Source organism: Urocampus carinirostris, chromosome 7, assembly GCF_059441175.1.
Source record: "Urocampus carinirostris isolate Australia breed hairy pipefish chromosome 7, RoL_Ucar_1.0, whole genome shotgun sequence".
NCBI classification, from domain to species: domain Eukaryota; kingdom Metazoa; phylum Chordata; class Actinopteri; order Syngnathiformes; family Syngnathidae; genus Urocampus; species Urocampus carinirostris.
This window is the reverse complement of record NC_142355.1, coordinates 16,627,403-16,648,384: the sequence shown is the minus strand read 5'-3', so window position 1 is coordinate 16,648,384 and position 20,982 is coordinate 16,627,403. Positions and strand designations below refer to the sequence as shown.

The window sequence follows — 20,982 nt, the reverse complement described above, 5'->3', positions numbered from 1 at the left end:
ATGTTCGAGTCAAAAAATTCATGTAGAATAATAGTCTGCTGTCTGTACCAGTCATTGATCCCTGCAGCCTTTTGAGACTTTTGTGATTAAGGGCTATGCAAATAAACATGACTTGAACTATAAACTAGAAATGTAATTATGATCGTCTGCCATCAAAGTGCTGCTCAGAGGTACAATAAAAGGTTAAAAATTGTTTCATTCATATCTTTATTCGCACATCCTCTAACCGACTGGGTCATTGGGATACCCCTTCCTGCTGAGTGTCTTGGGAAAGTACAGCTTGCTGGCACCCATCCCTCTCCAGGCCGTTTTTTGGGTAGGGGTTAGCTCCCACAAATGAAACAGATAGTACCGGTTTTAATGGATACCAGTAGAGTAGATGAAGAAGCCTCCTGATCTGACTTGGATACATCACCTTCATCATCTGGTCGCCAACGTCCCTCTGCTCTTGAGTGATGAGTGTGACAATATTGACACCAGATCGTAAATCACAGCACCTATTACCAGTATGTTCATGTTTCTTATCCACACCTTTAAATAATTATTGTAGTTTAGGTACATGTTTTGTTGATATTTTGAGTATTATGTAGCCATTTTGTAGCAGATATAGAGGTTCTTGTATGTGAAGTGGGGATGTACGTGAAAATATACAATTTGCCGGAGTTAGCCAGTACAGTAACTGACTGGCTCGATTTCTACAGCAGAAATGGATCAGGTTTTAGCACTGCCTATTTCAATCACAAAGGTCCTCGAAGGTGCATAACTGTAAATGGCCAGTGTTAGTTCCAGTTACGGGTTACTTAATTCAAAAAGTAATTCAGTTACTTTTGTATCAGCCATGCTCTAGTGATAATTTCTATATGAGGCAATATTCAGTGTCCTCATACAGGATGATTGAGACAGAACCATCATAACGGTATTCAATTGTATTTTGTAGGTAAATATAAACACCCTTCAGGTATTTAATCTATAGTATCGAAGAATGTATGAGACAACGTAAGTGAAACGAGTACTCAAAAGAAAATTTATGAAGTAGCTATGGAACGTAATAATGCACAAGGTAGTGACGAGTGGGGCTATACAAAATTGTATTAACGCATTATCGAACAAAGTAGTTGTGTTCCAGGAAGTAATGCATTACAGACACTCCCCTACTTACAAACAAGATATGTTCCGGAAAATCATTCGTAAGTTGAATTTGTTTGTAAGTTGCTTCATTGCTATATTTTGTATGGAATGTATGTTTAGGGTTTATGTAATTATGTTTAAGGTTTATATATTAATGTTTAAGGCTTGTAGAAGTAACCTGTACTGTTTTGTACTGAAAAATAATATTTAATAGAATAATATGCTCTATAAAGATAAATAAAGTGAAGTTTAACTTACTTTTGGAAGATGGACTTCACGAGTTAGGCTACTTACTCCTCTGTGGTAAAAAGTGGCATAAAAAAGCGATCACAACCGCATCAAGCTTCCTTATTTTACTTTCATTTCAAATGAAATGGCTCGCCTCTTCCTTACACTTTACACCCACCATATTGAATGGATGCAAGAGATATTAAACGATAAAAATGTCAACGTTCTTAGCGCGCTGGAGATACAGTACAGTATGTTTACAAATGAACTGGGACTGTGGCAGGAAGACAAAGCCAGATTTCTTCTTCGGGATGGATGCTGAGTGAGCTCTCACAGCGCCACACGCCGGTAGTGGAGGAAATAAGCACCACAGTACTGTCCTGTACTGGAAAAAGGTGCACAATTCAAAATCTAACTTACAGCAATGTCCGGATATTTTTTGAAATCCTGAAAAAATTGTTAATATCTATGTAAGTAGGGGAGCGTCCTTAGTCCTAACACTGTCAATGACACCCAACGAAAGGGCGCCCCATTATGGCTTTATGTCATCAATGGTCAATTTCACTTTATAGATTTGCCGATCAGCCGGTTCCCTGATTATCATCATGTGTTGCGTTCAGTGGGTCCCTGCAAATGCAGGCTCTTCAACTTTTGCTTTGTAAAATATCAAGTAAACATATCGGGTTGCCATAATTAAGATGAAGCAGTTAAGACTAATTGTAATGGTTTACACACATGGCTCGTACAGTTTCTTTTTTGCTGCGACTAATTAGACTTGCAGTTTGTTCATCTGATATCTGTCTTCTTGAGGCAACAAAGCTTATTTATCAGGTGATTATGAAGCCACACACGCACACCTCGACACACGCACCCTCTCGATGCGTAGAGTGCTGTTTCAGCAAGGTCTTCTGTTCGTTCTCAAGGTGTCCTCCGTGCCGGCTCTTTTCTGAAGGCCCTTTTAATGGATTGGCCTTATATACCTTCCAAATGGAGCACTTTGAGCGTTAATTCGCTTTCTGATAAAGATCCCCTCCCTCCCTATTTTTTTTTTTGCCTTCCCTTTTCTATAAGTCTTCGCCCCTGATATGAAGTACACAAGGAAGGGCAGATGAGCAAAAAAATCCTCTCCCTGTGTCAGGCGTGGTGGGAAAATGGAGCAGGGAGTTAAAAAAAGAATCAATTGTGTCCCCCATTCAGGTTTTACTGAGGTGGAATGAGGTCTGTGTATGGTGGAGAATGGTCAAAGGTTGTCTTACCACCACCAATCCAACCAACAGGGTTCCCGCGGATCCTTGAAAAGTCTTAAAATACATTTAATTTATTATTCTAAAAATAAGGCCTTAATTGGCGTTCAAATATTTTGAATCCAGTTTTCAAAAGTCTGGGCTTTTCAAAGCAAACACGTGTCTTAGGTCTACCCGTAATACACAGCAACTTTGGGCGTTTACTTTGGACCATGGGAAAGTGGCTGTCTGACAAACATTTTTCACCATGGCTCAAACCTGTGCTAGGTAACATGTATGAGACACAATGTAATGTGTGCAAAAACTCTTTGTGTTTTTTGTTTGTTTGTTTACATTGTGGTTGTTTTTTGTCGATTTGGTCTTGAATTTGATCTCAAAAGCCATAAAAACCAATAAAAATGTCTTGAATTTAACTTGCCTTAAGGTGAAGGAACCTTGACCACATTCTCCAAATGTGGTCAAACATTTGAGCAAATTATTTTGTGCCTTCTCATATTATACTAACCTGGGGGTCTGCAACCTGCAGCTCTAGACCACATGGAGCTCTTTAACACAATCTTAGTGGCTCTTTGGAGCTTTTACAGAAATGTAAGAAAATGGAAGACGATGAGTGAGGGAATTTATACATTACTTATTTGTGTATAAAGCGTATTTTTTTAAACAAACACTTATCTCTAATTTCCCTTGTGCTTTTTTTTGCGTTTATATCTTTCTGTTTTCTCTAACATTCATCTCTGGTATCCTGAATGAAAATAGGGTGATGATGAGATAAAATGTAATGCTTTTGTGTATGTCATTTATATCACAAGTGTTTTAGTGCTTAGGATTTGGGACTCTCACTGCTGTGACCTGGGTTATATATACATATATATAGATAGATAGATAGATAGATAGATAAAATATAGGTGCCATATCCCCCTAGTGGGAGGTGGCTAGAGTTGCATTCACATTTTGACTCTTTCTGGGAGATTAATGCAGAGGAGGGCATTCCCAGCCCCCTTGCTCAACCCACCTGATGTGTTGCAACATCTTTTCGGGAGTCTTTAGGTGACCAAACCCCCCAATTTCAACCCCTAATGCTGAGCGCTAAGCAGGGAGGCAATGGGTACCAATGTTGTAAGTCTTAGGTATGACCCATCTTAGGCTCGAACCAGCAACCTCCTGCACTTTGAGTTATTGTTTAGGTAAAAAAAATAAAAAAGCACAACATGTTTTTACTCAACTATACTCGAACGAATACAGTGGTTAAAAAAAGTATGTGTGGTAATTGTTTTGCCACGTTAGGTTTTATATATATTAATTGCACAGCAAAAATACATAGATAGAATAAATAAATAATACAGTCTCACCCTTTCATTTTATCTGTATCTTGTTTCTTTAGTTTAATAAGAAAAGTGAAACTTCAATTGACAAAGCAATATTTTTTGATAAAGTATAAGGAATAACATTATTCTCTTTGATAATTATTTTTAAAGAGAATTTTAGGTAATTTTCAGGTAATAATTCTTGTGTACAGTAACAACAACAATACTATGATAATGTACCCTACTCTAATTAGAAAATACCCGATTAAAAATGTTTATTTTTTTTTCCAGAATGATAATTTTGCTAAATTAATATTTTATTTGTGTTTTTAGTTAAGTTAATCAAGAAAACATTATTTGTAAATTATTATATTTTTTGATCCCCCCTTTTTTATATTTTCTAACCTAATTGTATGCTAGTAAAGTATTTAAAGTGGCTGATTTTCATATTACTTATGCTCTCAGAAGTGTTGAGTTTTTTTTTCCAGTTAACCGTTTACCGTCTGCATTAGATTCATTCCTATTCTTATTTCCTCGCGTGTGATTTTGTAAGATTACCAAATTCCTTACAAGTATCTTAAAAGTCAAGTTTCGGGTGGACTCACCCAATAATTGGATTCTCCCATGTAAATACCAAGAAAACGATTTTATTTACAGGCGACAGGAGCATTATTGTTGGCTGACGCACAAAAAAAGCCGCCGTGACCTGTTTGCTCGCTGAAGTGTGACGTTATTGTGTCGCGCTGAGAAAAACTTTTTTCCCCGTTTTCCCACAAACCCAAATTAAACATCGTCTTTTTGCCCCAAGTGCTTACGCGGTCAGATTTTCATGAAAAACTTCCCGACCTCCCTTCATTACCCGTCCCTCCGTGGCCCCTGATGCAACGTGGTGAGTACCAGAAAAAAGAGTCTGACTCTTCAAACACTTTTTTTTCCCAGAGCTTCTCAATAATTTATTTTTTTAGTCTGTCATGAAGTGAGGCAAGTGGACGGATTTTACAGCACTTTGGCATGATTTTGTTCTTCCCCGGAAATCGAAATTCGAACCGACAGTGCCTATTGTCGTATTGCTAGTTTGTTTGTCTGACATTTTTGCAATGAGTCGGGTAGCCGGGACCGGAGAAAGGAAGGTGATCGTATATAGGGACGAGAGACGGAAAAAGTCATGCAGCCGGGACCGGAGACAGAGCGTGGTCATGGATAGGAACAAGTCGGGTAGCCGGGACGACTGGGAAGCCAGGTATCGGGGATCGATACAGGAAACGGAATCAGGCAGGATACGGGTAGCCAGAACAGGAGAACAGAGCTTGGATCGGGGATCAATACAGGAAACAGGGAAACGGGAGCCAGAGTCAAAAGTGCTGAGGTTCGCTGACGGTTTGACCAGGAGTGAACGAGCATGACAGCAGTTGTTAACAGCTCTGAAGTACTGCAAAATGTATTTCCATTGCTTCTGTATAATCACTAGGGCCAAATACACAGCGTATTTAAGCAACACTAAACAGCTTTCGTTTTTGGTTTTGGACATTTTTCCGAAAACAGCCATTTTAATTTAAAACACCGCACATAAGAACTCTTTCAATCGTCACCTGAAAGGATAATGAATTGTAAATTCATTGGTTTGGAGAGTATATAAATATTTATGCTTGTGTATATGTTGTTTGTTTGAAATAGTGCACATTTTTGTGTTTGTTTTAAATAAATACTGGATGCATGTTGCACCCCTTTGGTAACCAGTAGTGCATGTATTAACCCGTGTTCTATTGTTTTGATGGACCACTACGCCCCAAAGAGAGTGGGGAAGTGGGCTAAAGCAAATTTTCCAAGTTCCAATTGATTTTATAGGGTGGTCGTCACATAAGCCATGTGAGCACATTCCGGCTGGGTTCACAGTTCTTTACATTTGTTTTCCTACCTGAGATTATTTTAAAACAGTTGCAAATGCAGTTGAATGTTTTTATAGAAGGGGTCTAACCTCCATGGAATGCTAAACCTTTCCATTCCCATTCACAATAATTACATTTGATTTGATTTAGATTCTTTAGAATTTGATATGTTACATTTAATTAATCTAAAATATCAAGGTCAAAACTTAGATTAAGCTGAATTGATGATTTATTTCATTTTTTTTTTGTAAATAGTAATAAAAACATGTACTACCCCCTAAAAACAGTGAAGTAAATATAAATTTCAAAGATTCTGAATAGTATTGCATTGCAAACAGTTTTTATATCATTTTAATGTTTGTTAATGCAAAATTGCATTGCAGCCTGGTCATCCTGGAAAGGGGATTACCTCATGTGCGGTTTCTTCATTTTCCTCATGTTGAGGTTTTTGAGTTTTCCCTTGCCCTCATGTAGGTTTTAGATCAGGGGATGGTGCCATAATAGTCTGTAGTTTGCAATAAACTTCGATCTGTGCAGCCCTTTGAGACTCCTGGTCATTAAGGGCGTCACAAAAAAACATGACTTGACTTGACCTTTCAAAACCCTGGCTCATTGTCATGCATGTTTTTGGCCGATAACTATGGCCTGATAATTATAGTGTGACCCAGTGTTCCCTCTAAGCTGCGCGCGTGCGAAATTGCGCACTGCTCGCACATTTTCAGCGCACAAGAAAATCTAGCCAGCGCACATAAATGAGGGCTCAAAATTACTAATTAAGAAGCGATTTGAGTCAAAGTTACAGTGCATGAAGGTAAAAATACACGGGTTCCCCTGACGTTGTGTCCTAAATGCGGTATTTTGAGGTCGAGTCGAAGTAGAACGAAGTTGAGTAAAGTTAGTAGAGTTTGTCGTGAACCGGCTTCTTCGGCTCGGCTCACTAAAGGGAACTGGCTATTTCGGGTCCTAAACGTCTCTTCAGGTTGTTTTTGCTTCTTTAATCCCAACATGACCAAATATTATGTAAAATTATGCACAAAATGACTTAAAGGAAGGGGGGAATAGAACAAAAAGAAAAAAGTAACAGCTCGGAAAAAATAAACACAATGAGATTTTTTTAAAGGAATTTTAAAAAAAGTAGAAAGAAAACACGGAAAAAAGAAGGAAAAGTTTGTGTTGCATTCAAATAATTTCCAATTATATCAAGTCAATCTTGTTGCCAACATTGTACTACCACTAAAAAATGTGATTAAGTACAGTTCTCTATTTTACAACCGACTAAATAAGCCCCCAAAAATGTTAATATTATGCGACAAAATATATCAGGAAATATAAAGAAATGGATATCTTGTGAAAGAATTGTAAGAACAAACGATGTTTGTAGGCCGTACAACCTTTGCAATAGTAAATGAGTCAATTCATTCAAAAGAGAAAAGTAATTTTGCATTGCCGGAAACTCAGCAAAATGTAACTTCCTTCCTTCCTTGAAGTTTTGGACATGTTTGCTAATTACAGTAATTATCTTGCCACACTTGGGAATATGGTTGCTCACTGTTGTTTCAAGCGTTGCTCACCGAATTTGTGTGAACGCTCAGACCTGTGGAAAATTAGAGGGAACATTGGTGTGACCTAGTATTTTTATTGATTAAAAGCAAATGACAGCAAAACCTGGTGTGTCTTTTGAGGTGGGGTTGAAAGGATTCATGTTGTTTTGTTGTATTTTATGATCCATAAGTTTTAAAAGCACACAAAGTTTACTCCTCTGTGAATAATACATGTTAAGGATCACAGAATGTATACTTGATATTTGTGTGGTGCATGTGCTCCGGTCCGTGTTTGTTGGTCAGGCGCTCTCATTTTGCCCATCGCAGCTTTTTTTACCACCGCTGTAAAAAAAATGAATATTTATCATCAGTGCAGGGCTGTGTGCTGTGGGATGGAGAGAGTGAAGAGCGGGCCTTGTGCAAGGGGATGGGCACACAACCTAGGGAATTGATTTTGGACCTAATATGTTTTGGATTTAATTCAGCTGTCGCATGGAAAGCGTTTAGAGTGGAGGGACCCTTTGACGACTGCCAGTGCATATGCTTTGTGTAATGGAATTTGTGTGTGTCCATATCTGGGCTGTGAACATGTGTTAGTATCGTCATTCATTTTGTGTATGAAATACCCCTCTTGTGGCCATACCATAATTTTGAATACATTATGTGAGATAGTTATTTTCCAGAATAGAATAGTCTTTATTTTCATTGATAACAACATAGTGAACATTGTTTGCAACAAGATAAGACATGGCACCCTGGGATAGATGCGTAATAAAGACTGAAAAGAGGAACAATAGGATAAAAGAATTTCAGGATAATCAGGCAAACATATTTACAAGGTAGTGATTGGAGACTGGTCTAAATTGTTATATGAGTGCAATGAAAACAATGTTTCGTCACAATATCACGATGGAAAAGTGTTGCAGTAACATTTACCAGTTACAAAAACTAATAATAATTGATAATAATTGATTAAATAAGATATGAGTACCCATTTTTTAATGCAACCGGTATATATGTATTTTTTCTGACACCATCTCAATAAAGTACATGAAAAAGAAAATATATCTCCATAAGAATATCTTCAAATTTTGTAGGTATTAATGTTGAATATGGTTTTCTCAATGACATATAGGACAGGGCAGCACGGCGGATGAGTGCTTCTGGGGTCATGGGTTCAAATCCCGCGACCAGCTTTCCTTTGCGGAGTTTACATGTTCTCCCCGTGCTTGCGCGGGTTTTCTCCAGGCACTCCGCTTTCCTCTTACATTCCAAAAACATGCATGTCAGATTAATTGGCCAGTCCAAATTGTCCCTAGCTGTGAATGAGCGAGAGAGTTTTCTGTCCCTGTGTGCCCTGCGACTGGCTGGCAACCAGTTCACGGTGTCCCCTGCCCGCTGCCCGAAGACGCCTGGGATGGGCTCCAGAACCCCCGCGACCCTACTGATGATAAGCGGTGCTGATAATGGATAGATGGATGGTTGGACATTTAGGACAATTCTAACTACTTTATTTGACTCCTGGATTATTTTTTGTGAAAGAAGAGTCTTCTCTTTTTTGATAGTTTTGATCTGTGAACATCAGTCAGTCCCTCGTTGCAACTCCCACGGTTGGGCTGTGTCAATATTTGGAAAACACTTCTTTCTTTTTATAAAACAGAAGCAACAAAGTTCACACAAGTACCGAGACTCATCACTGGATTAAAGATTCCCTACTGACTGCAGACTGCGAGTTGCAACGAAGATCTTATTTACCCCCACCTCTCTCGTCTTTCTCCTCCGACACAAGCTCCTCTTCATTTGAAAGAGTGTGTTCTATCGTGCTGATCAATACGTCTATGGCCAGTTAAAAGGGAATCTGATTCCAATAGAATTCCAAAGAGCTTTGTTGGCTTTGCATCCGAGACGCAGGAACACTGCTTTTACTAGTAAGTTGTTGTCGGGTTCGTTTGCAGCCGCCAAGAACGAAAGAGGAAATGCTGCTATTGATCCTCACAGCAAATGGTCTGGAAAAGGAGAAAAATGATTTGAAAATGATAGCACCCAACCCCTTTCCCCCCTAACCCACTTCACAATTCAAATCTATGGACAGGCTCTTCATAAAATAAGAATCAAGCAATACAGTAGTTCAAACAATTAGTTCCACTGCTAACTTTAAGACCGTACTTAGTTGTTTAATTTCACACTTGATGGGCCAGCAGGCACTTCGGAGTACCGCCTTAGTGAAATTAGGTTGATACAGATTTTTGGAAAAGAAAATACAGATTAGCAATTGATCGACAGATATTCAAAATTAAAAACATGCCGTGTGAAATTATTTTTTCTCCCATTTTGTCACTTATATCCTGAGGTTTTTTTTCTTTAATAACAGGCCCAGCATATTAAATTATATTTTTACCCAATCAATAAATGAATTTAAATCTACTCATCTACTGTTGGTATTTAGCAGGTAACTTGAATTGACAAAATAATTAATAATTCTTTAAAAAAAAGAGCACATTTTGTATTTACATACAGTGGGGCCAATATGTATTTCATCAACCACTGAATGTGCAGGTTCTCCCACCTGGAAAGCTTTGAGAGACTTGTAATTGTCAACATGGGTGAACCTCAACCATGAGAGACAGAATGTGAAAAAAAAAACCAGAAAAACACATTGTTTTTTAAATTTTTTTTTAGCAAACAATGATGGAAAATATGTATTTGGTAGATACCAAATGTTAATCTCAATACTTTGATATGTAATGTTGGTTGTCAATAACTGAGGACAAACATTTTCTCTAACTCATCTCAATTTTTTCATGCATTGTTGCTGGTATTATGGCCAATTCCTCCTTGGAAATCTCTTTTAAAGCGTTGATGTTTTAGGGCTGTTGTTGGGTAAAACGGACTTTCAACTTCCTCCCCAGATTTTCTATGTGGTTGAGATCTGGGGATTAGCTAGGCCTCGACAGGACCTTGAAGCCACACCTTCGTTGTCCTGACTGTGTGTTTGGGAGCACTGTCATGCCCTTAATAGAAGATTTTCATTCAAAATTTCTTGATACATGGCCCTATTCATTGGTTTCTTTACACAGATTAGTCGTCCTGGTCTCTTTTCAGAAAAACAGCCCTAAAGCATGTTATTTCCACCCAAATTCTTCACGGTGGGTATTGTGTTCTTCGGATGCAATCCAGTATTATTTCTCCCCCAAACACGAGAACCTGTGTTTCTACCAATTCTTGCAGTCATCTAGATTCCAGATCTTCCAAATGCTGTCTAGCGAATTGCAGATAGGTCTGCACGTCCACTGGCTTTAGTTGGGGGATTTGAGTCCCTGGCAGCGCATTGTGTTACTGATAGTAACCTTTTTACTGTCGTCCCAGCTCCTTGTACGTCATTTACTAGGTCCTCCCGTGAGGTTCTGGGATTGACACCATGCGTTTTGCAGAACTAGTCTTCCCAGCCTGGTGCAGGTCTATAATTTTCTCTCTAGTGTCCTTTGAGAGTTCTTTGGTCTTAGGCAAAGTTGAGTTTGGAGTGTGAGTGCTTGAGGTTGTTTACAGGTGTCTTTTATACCAATGATGCGTTACAGCAGTTGCCATAAATACAAGTAACAAGCGGAGCCTTGTTAGATGGAGTTCTCTCTCTCTGACAGCCAGAAACCAAATGCTTATTTTCCATTCTTATTTGGAAATAAATTAAGTAAAAATCAAAGAGTGTGATTTTGTTTTTTTCCCCCACATTCTGTGTGCCATGGTTGAGGTTTACCCATGTCACCAATTACAAGGCTTTCTTTCAAGTAAGAAAACTTGCTCAATTGGTGGTTGACACAGTATTTCTTTACCCCACTGTACCTCGTGTGTGATTATCTAATTTGACAGTAAACTCCTTGTGCCATTTAATTATACAAAAATGATTTAAAACCACAAAAATCACTTGTGCTTCTTTTTGGCAAACAGTACGATGCATCCTGGGATATTTCTCAGTGTTGGAAACGTAAGTGTTCTTCATTAACGTTTGATATTTTTTAAAGAAAACAAACTTATTTGTTGGCCGTTTAATCGGTTTGGCCCAACTACGGAGATTCGACTCTTTTTATGCAAGCACTTAAAATGTCAAACATCTATGAATTGTCCACTCGAAAATAAATTTCGCCAAGTCACTTTGACCTGCGCTTTACTGTGTTACCGTTAGCCTCGGTGACGTAGCGCCGGCCCTAGTTTGACTTCTTTCAAATGGGCATTAGAGCGACAATTGAACTTAATGGAATGCCACCATTAGCACTCCTTGCTAGGCTAATTGGCCCGACACTTCTATCGGGGGTCCGTCAAAGGTGCATAGCAGGATGGCTTAATAGATTTTAGCTGCTCAGAAGTCAAGTGTGAAATGAGGCCAAGCGACTTTCGTCTGCTCTCCCAAAAAAACACTTTGGTAATGTCAATTTCTAGAATGGGCAGATGTGGCGAATGTGTAGCCCTGAGGGCAATCATCAATTCGACATTTTGACAACACGTCAAATACTGTGCGAAAATATTCTTCTCATACATCACAATGCAGAGGAGTTTCGAGGAAACGTGAGTTAAGAGTTCAATTCTCACTTACTGGCGATGTGAATGCATAGTAGAGGTAAGATCTTGGGCCTGGGCCCAAACCTGGCCTGAAATCCAGGCCGGATTCTGGCTTAAAATTTCAACCATTAAGTCGGGCCGGTCAGGCTTCTCCCTCCTGTTTTTTTTTCCTTTGTGGAGGATCTGCAAAGCATGCACTTACTTTTACTCAAGTAATTCTTTAGATAAAGAAAATGTTTAACAAACTATCATTTGAACTTAAAATCACTAAATCCAAAGAAATATCCATCCTCTGTGTTGGGGTAAAAGACGCACGGCTTCCTTCTTCCACTACCCTCACGTCAGATGTCATTTCTGCTTACAAGCTTTACAAACTTTCTTTCTTCTTTTTGGTCAAATCTTTCACTATTTGCACCTTTTAATATAATGAATTTCATTTTGTTCAGTTTCACTTTTGTCCGCTATGCACCGCGGAGATGCGCACTTCGGGGCCAAACCGTTTATTTAAGCGCTGCACTTGCAGTGCACACTTGATTTGAGGGACTTGGCCCTAAGTAAACCCCAAGCTGCGTAGTTCAGCCGAAACGCACATAGTAAAGCTTCGTGTTTACTTTGGCGGAAAATTAAAGCTTCGGGTTTATTTTGGGCTCGTATATCAAATCATGTTAATCTGTCTGATTATTTTAGGCCCCTTCTTACCTATAATGTATAGTATGTACTGTAAGTGTATCCGTCCAACTGCGCTATGATTGATAAATCACTGAACATTAACTAATGATGTCTCACTTCCTAAACCCATAAATTGATTTAATAATGTCTATCCATTATATTCACTCCTTATCCTCATTAGGGTCACGGGAGTAGCTGCAGCCCATCACAGCTGTCGTCTGGCAGTGGGCAGGGGATACCCTGAACCGGTTGCCAGCCAGTCGCAGGGTACACAGAGACAGATAACTCACTCTGTCATTGACACCTAGGGACAATAAGGACCGGCCAATTAACCTGACATGCATGTTTTTGGAACGTGGGAGGAAACCGGAGTGCCATACTTTATTTTTATTGAGAATTTAAAGGTTTAATTTGGGACCTCCCAGTGGTAAAAATATCATTAAACAATATTGATCTTTATAACAAGCAATTTTGTTTTTCATACATAACATGAGGCCCACCTAGAGGGAGTTGACTTGATTGCCATTTTGCTGCTACAGATACCCCCGAAAAAACAAAAACCTGGTGAAAGGGTGGGCAGAAAAGAAGAAAAATGTTGCGGTTTGTTCACTTTGAGTCTGTAGTTTTTATCATTCCTTGTTATGTAGCACTTGTTTTTGGTTGCACTAGAAAAACACATTTTGCGGTCAAATATTACATAGTTCCTGTCACAAGACCGGACCAGAACAGAGGCAGGAGGCAGGAAGGGAGAACTCATTTGCGTTGACGATCAGAACTTTTATTTAGCAAAATAAAAGTCGTCCAACTCTCAGGGACAAAACAAACAAAAACAGGCTTTACAGGCAAACAGGAACTCGGACTAGGAATACTAACAAAACAGGCTTTAACTCAGAATGTGCAAACACAGGTTTCCTCAAGGACAAACAGAACAGATTCAGATTCAGATTCAGATTCAGATCTACTTTATTGTCATTCTAGTACACGTGTATACAGAACGAAATGTCGATGCATCTGACCCCCACAGTTTCCTTGAATGTACAGATATAAATAAAGTTGTATTGTAATTGGCTACGTATAGTATTTTACCATAGTGCCGATAGTGCAAGAAGAGTAGCTAACCAGATGTGCAAAATGGGCAGTCAGGTTAACAAGTCAGGTACACAGTAACATTAACACTGTAACAATAACGCTGTAATTACCATAGTGCAGAGAGCAATGTGCAATGTGCAACAGATAAATGCAGAACAGAAAATGTAATGAACCAGCACCCGCAAAAACCCACAACCCAACCTTAAGTAGCACACACGCAAATTAGCTGATCTACTACAGCCGGTGCCCAGGGGGCGGGGCCAGCCGGTCGCCATGGCGACCATGCTGGACACGACAGTTCCCTTTAAATAGTTATCATGATCTTTTAAATAAATAAGAATATAATGAGGCAGCACGGCGGCGCAGTGGTTAGCGCTTGTGCGGCACAGTTCATGTCATGGGAACCTGTCGTGGGTTCAAATCCAGCTCCAGACTTCCTGTGCGGAGTTTGTATGTTCTCCCCGTGCTTGCGTGGATTTCCTCCGGGCACTCCTCCAAAAACATGCATTTCAGGTGAATTGGCCGGTCCAAATTGTCCATAGGTGTGAATGAGCGAATGAGTTATCTGTCCCTGTGTGCCCTGCGATTGGCTGGCAACCAGTTCAGGGTGTCCCCTGCCCACAGCCCGGAGATGGCTGGGATGGGCTCCAGCCCCCCGCGACCCTAATGAGGATATGCGGTACGGCTGATGAGATGAGATGAGAATATAATGAATTCAAGTTAAAAAAACGTAATTAAATTAAACCTGTATCAATATCCACCCTATAGCCCTGATGCTCAATTGCACGATATCTTCATTCATTCTGCATTTTTAAGACCAGTTTTCATCCCTTAAAGTTGACAGATATGTGTGAAGGAGTTTTGAGTGACACCACTTTTCCCATTTCCACTTTTCGACGGTTTCAGCACCTTGTCACGACGTCCGTAACGTCCGCCATTGGGCGCTTTGACTGGAACCGATAAAACGAACACAATGATTCTTTAATCAGATAACCTGCACTCGGAATAGATTAACCTTCGCGGAGAGCGCAGAGAATGTGGCCGCGCAAACTTTAATCTTCATTACCTGCTTTGATTTCTCCGCTAAAGGAAGAAATGCATAATTTACACCCTTTGAAGTCCCTCCGCTATTACTGACAACATGTTACCTTTAATCTTAAGAGCCCCGGAACATTAAATATTTAGTCATTTACCGAACAAAAGAGGACCGGGGCGATGCTCTCCTACCTCTTTGACTTTCACTGTCATGTGCACTCAATGTCCTCAGTAAGACGCAATTAATTTTAGTAGGGGAGGCGGAGTTACAAAGCTTTTTACCCAAGTAGTGCGGGTGACTCGGAAATGTTTTCGCACTTTTTAACCGCGTTACTTTATCCCGCTGATAGATTGAAAGTAAAGTGCTACCGTGAGCAGAAGCGTGCACGGGTGAGCGGGAGGCTAACAAGTTGGCTGATTTGTCACTCCAAAGGCTCCGGTCTCATTTGTCCTGCAGCATTAGAGGATTAAGGCTGGATTTGTTCCTCGTAGTTAAAGTAGGATGTATGTCATGTTGCTCCAAAGGCAAACATTGCATGGGATTAGATAGCTTTGGGTTTGAATCAGGCCTATTCCAGACGTTGATACAAATCGGATTTTTATCAGGTGTCTTCTGTTGCAGTTTTAATTTATAGATCGGATGTCGTAATACCATGTTTTCTGGACCATTATTTATTTTTCCTGTGAAGTTTACTCCAAAGTGACCTTACATTTAAAATACATATAGTTTCACATGTGTGTGTTGTGATACATTGAGCGTTGAGTAAACCTAAAAACAAGCATCACCTTCAACGCTAAAACGGAGCATTCACTTTGTTGACACTCAACAAAAAATGTGAAGGTTTTCAACACTGAAAACAAGTTTTAACTTCTCCTACGCTTAAAAACAAGTTGACGGGGGACGATCAACTCGGGGTGTCAAGAATGAGCAACATCATTTTAAAAATAGGCCATTTACAGAGTTTAGATTAAATAAAGGACTATATCAACCAGATCAATCACCCATTATAACCATGACTGGGTTTCATGCATCCACTTTCCATTGCTTTGTCTTTGTCTGTGTTTAAAAGATATGCTCGCGTGGCTTGTCAGAAGCATGGATTTACAATAGATATGATTGGATACAACTGTGGCATGTTTGCTGTCAGAGAATTACGAAATTGAAAATGTCTAGAAGAACTCAACCAATACTTATTTTCCTATTTTCAACGAGTAAGCCGGTGTTTGTGTATAATTTCACTATGTACTACAATTCCTCAATACTTTGTGGCATCAACACATCACAGATGAGGAAAACCGTACTTGCGCAGTAATGGGTACAAAAAATGATTTTGTAATGCATCACACTGTTAACTAGTATAATCGATAGTAGTGTTTTTTAACTGGTGGGTCAAAACCCTAAAGTGGGTTGTCAACAAATTTACAGTGGGTCGCTGGTTTTGGCAGAGACATTCTAATGAAAAAAAGAAAAACTGAGTGTCATTCAAACTCCTGAACAATAGATGGCAATGATTCCCTGTAACTGCGAGTTGACACCCACTATTTAACACCGCAGAAAAAGACCAATAAATTAATGGCGAGCATGGCCAAACAAAGATACAGCGGAGAATATATGATATATGGCTTATAATTTTTTGAAAGCAAAGCCAGTGAAAGAAAGCGTTTTGGATTTCATTAAAAATACAGCTAATTGGGAATTAAAGGGAAGTTTTTTTATTTTTATTTCGCTGGTCATGTTTTTAATGTGAATATATTCTACTCTCCGGTTTAAACTGCCAAAGATTTTCATTCAATAAATGCGAGTAGTGGATTTTTTTTTCTTGATTTGGGTCGTCGCTTGTCATTAGGGTGCGATTGTGGGTCCTGAAGTTAGACCAGTTGAGTACCAGTGCTCTACAGTATAAATGGTTCTCAGCTTGCAGTATTTCACTCACCACTTATACTTGCATAAAAGCCAAATTTTAAAACCCAAAAATGCAATACTAATTTTAGGGAGTCTGCTTACATGCACATAACACAAAATAGATACAGACCACAGCAGTGCCGTCATGCTCCCCTCTCGCCCGATCCCATCTTTTTATCTTTATTACTGGTATTTATTATCTACAACAAGAGTCATGAACATGGAAGCCAACCATTGTTCACCAGTGATGGGTTATTGTGATATCCTAGGAAAATTTGATTTGCAACTGGCATCATGTTACAGTGGTTTGCTGAGCTTATTTCATCCCTGCTTTTGATAATTAAAAACTGGTAATAACATGATAATGATAACTCAAACCTGTAGCCTTTTGCGCCATTCATTAACAAAAGCTCCAACCTTAAAAAAGATTGGTGACCCCTGATCCACACATTCAAATAAGTATTGTTGTTCAAGTAAACCTTTTATTTATACTTTGTGGTCAGCTTATATGCAATGTAGGCTTATATGCCTAGATACGACAATACGGATGGTTATGGAATGAATAACAGTGAAAATTGATGGAATACTGTATATGGAAACAGACAGTCAATAAAATCAAATGGGGGCTGTAAATTGGAATTGAAGACTTGTTGTAAATCCAGCCCCGGCACTAATTCCTCTGATCCGCGCTGATTGTTTTTTTTTCTTTTTTCCTTTCCTGTTGTTCTAAAGCCACGCGATTTGCAGCATGTGCAATTGTTGCCACATTTACATGTTGTGCGTTTATGTGTGTCCTAGTTGGTTATGTTCCAGTAACTGTCCTCCCATCATCATTCAACTTTTTATTTATTTTAAAAACGAACAATTAAACAATGGCAACTAATCCTCCTTGACGATTGTTAGGGGTGCACATGTGCTTAAATATCATTCGGGCCCCTCCTAGTCAGTCAATTAGCAGAGGCAATAGAAAGTGCTTCAATGAACATGTTTCCGTCTTTTAAAGAGTTTTGCTTAGCTTCACCAGCCAACCCAGTTTATTTTCCAATTCCTTGTTGGGGGCTCTCTGTAGAAAAATTAGACAATTAGCCAGACTCATAATGTTTTTGCATCCCCCCACTCAGCCTTTCCCCTCATCTCCTCCTCCTTCTCTGCCTTTTATGATTAATTACTCTGTGAACATCATATGCCGCTTGAACACAAACATAAGTGTGCGACCACATAATTGTGTGTCTCTGTTAATGAGTGTTACAGGCTTACACTGTGTTGTCTTTCTCACATGCACACCCAGAGACATACAGACTTGAGGTATAGATTACCATTTTAATAGCTGCTGAGTAGCTTAGGGCTGCTGACTGATGGTCTTCTGGAGCACCTCTGTCTACCAATTGGTCAGTGGAATTAACATCCCTTCTGCAAATTCCTAAACATGTTTGTTTAATGCCTTGTACTGCTTTTATTTAAAGTCATAGTGTGTCAGAATGCCCTAGGAATATATATGTATAATTATACACATTACACTGCTTTTTGTCCAGTTAATTGGTGCTGTCCCGATAGTGTTTTAGCGGGACCACATCTCATTTTATTGTGATCTAATGCGTTGTATTGCATTATATGGCAGCTTTGCAGAATATTTTATTGAAAGACATGTCCCATATTGGATGACAATTCAGGATATCCCTTTTTCAGAAAGATACACACAACATCAAACGAATTACAAATTATTTAGGATTTTGAAATAGTTTATAAAATACAGAATAATTCATAAAGAACTTGAATAAAAACTATTTTACATTATTATTAATTTAATGAATTTATTATTATTCAACTTTATTATTTAATTTAAAAAAATTCTCAAATGAGAAAACAACCAAAAATAGCTGTTACCAGATGATTTTGTTCATTTAAAAAAAGAAAATCGCCCAAAATATTACTGAAATAAAAAGAAAAATATGTTTCTATATTTTACAAATGTTTTTTTCATCGAAAGAAAAATAATCCTTAAAAAAAGCAACTGCCCAAGATTATGTATTTGATCTTCTTTATTGTGCATCAATTACAATGCAAAATACTCAATACCCGAATAACATTAAACATTTATCGAAATAAATAACATGTGTTCATTTTATCCAGTTATTCGAAGTACATTCTCCGAAAAAAAAACAGCCCTTAAACATTTCTGAAAAAAAAAAAATCTTTAAAAGGTACGGTTTGTATTTTTGACCAGTAGATGTAACTGTATTTTGTCGTGCAACCTCAAATGAATGCTAAAAAGCTCAAGGAAAAATAAAAACTACGGCGACTTAAAGTGACCAAATCGCACCATTTTTCTTGTAAATTCATTGCCCAGATTTTTCCAAGGTTTTTTAGGGTACCATTAACAGCAAAAAGGTGGACAATTAAGTCAGTTCCCTCTCTGTGATGCTCGAGTATTTAAGTAATGCACTTGTATTTTTGGTTATTATTTAAATCAATATCGTTCTTTTAATGAATTAAGTTGTTCTGCCTCTTGTACATGCTGTCCTTTTACACGCTGACAAACATTTTGGATTGGTATTTGACATAATTTTACTGATATATTTTCTGTGGATCCTAATTGCATTTGGCCCTCATAAAAAGTGTGAAAATTATAAAAATTTAACACCAATTTATTCTGAATTTAATACTACCCAAGCCACAGCCAAAAAAGAAAATGACACGGTCCCCGGTTTTGGCTTCAATGGTCCCCCAACAACTCCATAGGGGCCCTATGGGTCTGGCATCACTCTATTGATCCGAATAAACAGTGGAATAATCTTTAGTAAGCAACGAGGGCCCAAGCTCTATTAACAATTAATGTGGTCCGAGTGTAGATCAAGAGACGGACCGACGCGTGTATCTTGGAGCGCTGGGATTGAATTTTTTTTTTTTTTTTTTTTGCCTGACGTTTCAGCCCGAGCGGCCTTATCTACCAGGGCCCCTCCTCTCCTCCCGGCCCCTTCCATGCATTATTTACTCGGCCTGCACACTGCGCCTTTTAAAGTACAGAACACGGCGGCGAAACCTACACCCAGGCGTAAACATGCATAAAATATCTCAAACAAAACTGGGAGAGACTCTTTAAATTTGCACTGCCCGCTTCGGCCCTTCTTCTAATTGGCCCTCGTTCCTAACTTGACTTTGTTTTGTTTCATTTTATTTTTATCTTTGCCCCTGGCAGTGTTGGGTGTGTTACTTAAAAAAAGTAATTAGTTACTAGTTCTATCTATCAATCTATCTATCTACCTTGGTCATATCCCTCAAGAGGGGTGACCGACAGCAAGACACACACATACAATAACAAAGAAAATAAAAGGAAAATAAATAGCAAAAAAACCCACACAAACATTTTTGGATCATGGCCAACCCAATTGCCCAAACACCCAAACAAGTTAGGCACCTCGGCACCCAAGTTGGTCATGCTTTCGTCCCTCCAAATGAAATGGGACACCAGAAAGTGGCCATGTCACTCGGGTCACAATTTTGTTCAACAGCAGGGCCCGACAGCTTTCACTGGTTTACCCCTGCCGCATCATACGGATGCCCAGCCCATCCTTAAGAACGCGTCCACAATCCCACTATCTTTTCACAACACCTCTCCACTCCTTTCTAACACCATCCATCCACGTCAATTGCGGCCTTCCTCCCGGTCTCCGTCCATTGACTTCTGCTCTGTAGATCCTCTTCAACATTCACTCCTCATCCATCCTCTCCTTGTGTCCAAACCAACCGAGTACTCTCTTATCAACACGCTTGCTCAGTTCCACGACTACTCCAGTTCTGTCTATCACAATTTAATTTCTCAGTCTATCCAATATTGTCACTCCTAACATAGTCCTCAAACACTTCATCTCAAAAACATTCAACTTCCTTCTTAAATCTGCGTTCAGGCTCCAAGTCTCTGCACCATACAACACAGTCGGCACAATCACACTCTCATACAGTCCCCTCTTAACATCCATACTCATACTCTTGTTGTTCATCACTCTCCTCAGAACACCCAAAACCTTGCTTCCTTGATTCACTCTGTGCAATACCTCACACTCTATTCCACCAACTGCAGCCACATCACAACCCAAGTACCTAAAGCTTTCAATTTCTTCCAGCACCTGTCCATGCAACCTGATTTCTAACGTCATGCCCACTCCATCTCGTGAACACTTCATCACCTTACTCTTCCCAACATTGACACATAACTTACGCCTATCACATACTCTTCCAAACTCCGTTAACAACCTTCTCAATGTTTCCTCAGAATCAGCCACAAGCGCTGTTTTATCGGCAAACAACAACTGACTTACCTGCCACACTGTTAGTTGTTACCAGTTACTTCATTTAAAAAGGAGCGTGATACTCTGAAAGTTACCGTCTAATTGCAAATGTCTGTAT

The 20,982-nt window shown here is 39.1% G+C and overlaps 1 protein-coding gene across 2 annotated transcripts in view; it reads left to right on the top strand.

The window, feature by feature from the left end:
• The window catches only part of wwox (WW domain containing oxidoreductase), a 295,918-nt gene that overhangs the window by 184,543 nt on the left and 90,393 nt on the right, over positions 1-20,982 (top strand). The window lies entirely within an intron of this gene.